A 4,392-nucleotide genomic window follows, 5' to 3' on the forward strand; every position below is an offset into this window, starting at 1 on the left:
ATGAGGACATGGTCACTGGGGGCTCACATGAGGACATGGTCACTGGGGGCTCACATGAGGACATGGTCACTGGGGGCTCACATGAGGACATGGTCTTTATTTTTTAGACAGACATCTTTAGAGATGGGCCAGCACAGAAAAGGCAAGTTCCAACTGACCTTTTTATGGATCATGCAGCAGATTAAAAATAGGCGCCCTTCCCCCTTCCCGGTATCCGTCTCTGATCCCTGCACTCTGTGAAAATGGAGCATTATTACAGGGAAAAGTTCATAGAAGCTGGCCTGAGAGGGAGAGAGTGTTCAGGATATCCCGGGGTGTCCACAGCTGGACTCACAGGTATCATTCCAGGGACAACAAAGGCAAGTGATGCCAGAATGGGGAGGTTCGGAGCAGGGCTTCCTGAAGCCAGAGAAGGTGAGAGCTGAAAAACCCAGCCCTCTCTATATCTTCATGTTAGTTCAAGCAAGGCTGAATTGGGGTGTCTGTCCTCCAGGCCTGTAAGAGAATTAATATATGTTGGTCTAGGCAACCAATAGGGGAAAGTTATTTCTGCAGCAAGAGCATTCCCTGCAGGAAGATCCTTCCAGCTTGGCAGGGTGTAGTTCATGGGGAGGTCTCAGAAGAAAGGAGAAGGCCATTTGAAAATCAGTCTCCAGGGTGGGCAAAGAACCTGGGCCCGTGTTGGCAGTGAGAAGCGTCTGGAGTCTAGATACAGTTTGAAGATAGGGCAGAGGGCAGGGGAAGTTAAGGATGCTCCCAAGACTCAGAGCAGCTGGCAGCTGCTGTGGCGTTGGTGGCAGGGGGCAGGGGTGGGGGACGGCCCTGAGTGGAGAGAGGGCAAAACTCAGTCTGAGCTATCTAGGTGTCAAGTGGAAGCTGCCCTGCTGTGAGCCTGCCCCACTACATGGACCACCCAGCAACACTGTGGGTAGGCCCATGTGAGCTGGTGATAAAACGTGTGGGGTCATCAACTCAAGTCCCCCTCCTACGTCAGGGACCTCCCTAATGCAGGCTGCTCGTGCATGATGTCATTGTCTCAAAGGAAGCTTCTGAGGCTTGAGTATCTCCACACAACAGACGGTATCAAGGAGGAAGTGAGACACGGCCAGCAGCAGTAAGGAGGCTGAGCAGGATTGGAACCCAAGGCTGCAGGGCACTGGGGACTTTCAAGGGCTAAGCTTTAGACCGGCCTGTTAGACATCCTTCCACCACACCCCCAATCCCTGCATCCTTGGAAGGGGTCACCTCTTCCAGGCTGTTCTTCCAAAGAGAGCCAGGGCTGCATTTGCCAGGAGTCAACAAATGGAAAACAGAAGTCAGTGGTCATGAATTTACTCATGAGGACCGTTGCCATCTCTCTACCCTCCCAGCCCTTAGTACACCATCCCTCACTCACAGGAGATGAGGGCACTGCATGGTGACTGGCAGGTATCCAGCCCTCTGTGCACCTGGTCCTTCCCTTTCCAGGACTTGTCAAAGGCCCTCTGACACCCTCTCATCTGAGCTGCAAGCAAGCAGAGCATGACTCTCACGAGGACATGGAGGCCAGGATACAGTGAGAACTCTATCCTATCCTGTCTAGAACAGATGTCCAAGCAGCCACTGTCTGTCAGGGCTGCCTGTCTCCTAAGAGCAGAGAGCTGCCCAGCCTCTGGCAGCAAGCTGAAGGGCCTTTTGTTTCCTTTGTGGCTGGGGAAGCCCTGCAGTACTCTGTCTGTTCAGCTAATGGGCTCTGGTTGATGGCAGGTCATTAGCAAATGTATCTGTTTGCACTTCACTGGTCTATTTGAATTCTCATCTTCCACTGTGTACTAGGACACAGCACTGTCATAGCCACTAGCCAGACCTATGCAGGCTTAAACCTGATACCATCAACCTGAGTACCCAGGGCAAGTGCCTGGCGTGCCATGAGGATCTACTGTGAGTTGGGTGAGGTAGGCAGAGGCCTGCTGTGGCCTAAGACAGATGAGTTCTAAGTTGCTGACCAGCTGTGTAACTTTGGCCGCTCAGCCTCAGTTTCCCCTGGTACAGAGTGACACAGGCTATGTCCCTGGCCAGTGTCCAGACATTATGTTGTCATCTCATTTTAGTCCTTGTTCTGGGGGACCTCCACTTTGATGAAGCTCAAAGAGGAAGACAACTGTACACAGCCCCTGGCTAGGGACACTCTGTAGGGCTCCCAACTCACTGCCTGGGTGACACTGGTGTCTCCAAGGAGACTGGAGCTAGAGGACCTGGCCTGGGCCTCTCTGCTAATGAGGCTCCTGGTATGCTGAGCTGTGGCTGCTAAGGGGGGTGTTGGGGAAGAGGCGGAGGGAAAGAGCCTGCATCCAGCCAGAGTTCCTCCTGTGCTCTGGGCAGGCAGACATGGGAGGACTGCTGGGCACTTTCCACTCATCTCTGGGTGGGTATCTAAGCCACTGACCCCACTCGGCAGGGGGTGGACAAGGGGCAGCCCCTGATACCAGGGGCCCTGGGGCGACACCCTTTATCCCTGGGTTACAGAAGAGAGGGCAGAGGGAGAGAGATTCCCACACAGGTGAGAGTCCTTAGTCCAGTCCGTGGCTGGAGCACCAGAAGGCCTTCCATCGGGAGATTAGAAATGGCTCATTAGAGGAAAGCCTATCCCATCATCTAAGCACAGCGGGTATTGATGAACAGAGACAGTCTATGGTTTTAGAGCTTTATTGTAGAAAGGCAGGGAGGAAGGAGAGAAGGTAGAAAAAGAGAGAGAGAGAGAGAGACAGGCCATGGCCAAGAGGAGAGAAGGGGGAAAGAGAGAGAAAGAGAGAAGAAAGGCTAGAGTAAGAGAGAGAGTAAGAGGGAGAGTAAGAGAGTGAGAGGAAGGTAAGAGGAGAGAGCGAGGTGGGGCCAAGCAGCCCCTCTCATGGTGGGCTGTTATTTTACTGTTGCTAGGTAACTGGGAGGAGTCTAGCCTGAAGGTCAGAATCTTGGGACATTGTGTATGTGACTACTAGCTACAGCTTCTCCTGTGGGGGCTGCGGGGGCAGCAACTTCGACAGGAGCCAGGAGTCCAGGAGACATGAGGGAACGCCTACTGTCCCATGTAGGTGAATTATCACCACCAGGTCCTACCAGGGTTCAGAACCTCAGCTTAACTGGAGACCAGCCTGTCTGTGCATAGCCCATTGCCCCACACTGAGCTGAGGTAGGAAATGTATGTTCTTCCCTGGGAACTTCAGGCCTCTCCCACGGACTGCACGGCTCAGGCCTGATGACGGCCGCTTACCTACCCTCACTGGCTTCTCTGGCTGGCTTGGTTCCTCGGTATGAAGTATCTAGGTTTTTTTTTTTTTCAGCAGCCAAGACCTTCTCCACCCCCCATCCCCACTCCACCCCATCCCTGCTCCTCCCTGCCCTGAATCCCCGTGAATGTGAATTTCCTTGTAAGGACTCAAAGCGGCTAATCCCAGACCCTGGGTTGACTTCTTTTGCAAGTGGATGTCTTTGTTTCCCCATCTCTTCTGCCTCCTGGAAGGTAGCCCGTTTGATTTTTATAGGCCTGTCATTGTGATTGTCCTCTGTGCAGCTCTGTGTGGGGCTGGCTCCTGGCAGAAGGGAGGGAACGGGGAAGCCATATTCTGTCTCTGCTTCTCACAAAAAGCAAAGCAAAGAATAACTGTTGAGCAGCTTGTAGTCCCTCAGCCTCAGTGTCCCTGTGTGCCAAGTGCTGCTTATGCTTGAGAGCCTGGTAAGGTGGGATTACCTCGTCCTTTCCTGGGAGATAGAGGAGCTGCCACATGCAGGCTGCAGTATTGGGGACCTGTTCCCAGGAGCCTGTGGCAGGGCCAGGTGGTTCCTGCTTCTCTAGGGCTCACATTTAGAGCCACATGTCCTGGAAGTCGAGGAGATGCCTTTGAGGCAGGAAGCCTTTCATTAAGCCACACAGTCAGGTAGCATGCTGTTCAGGAGATCATGGGCATCTCGTCCATCCATCATGCAAACAAGGGAGTGGAGGCAGACACTGTGTCAGCAGGGCTTGGGAATCACACAGAACTGGGGTCCTATTTGAGGACCATGGCTTGTCATGGCTGGGATTAATGGGGAGGGCTCTCAGCCTGAACCTCTGTTCCTGTGTCTGTGGAGGGATAGATGATGTTTGTGGGCTTAGGGGACAGTTTGAAAGCTGGTCATCCACTCAGTAAGGGAGGCTCTTCCCCCTCTAGGCCAGCTTTGCCTGGGGTCTGCAGTGCGATCTATATGGTCTGTTCCCCAGGGGCACGTGACTGCTTTCCAAGGAGCACAGGATGCAAAGAGCCTGTCCAGGCTTGGGCTCAAACTCCCCTCCCCTTTCTTTTTTCTTTTTTCTTTTTTTTTTTTTTTTTTTTTTTTTTTTTTTTTTTTTTTTTTTTTTGCCCTCCTCTGGCAAAG

Source organism: Mus caroli, chromosome 17 (genome assembly GCF_900094665.2).
Source record: "Mus caroli chromosome 17, CAROLI_EIJ_v1.1, whole genome shotgun sequence".
Lineage (NCBI taxonomy): Eukaryota > Metazoa > Chordata > Mammalia > Rodentia > Muridae > Mus > Mus caroli.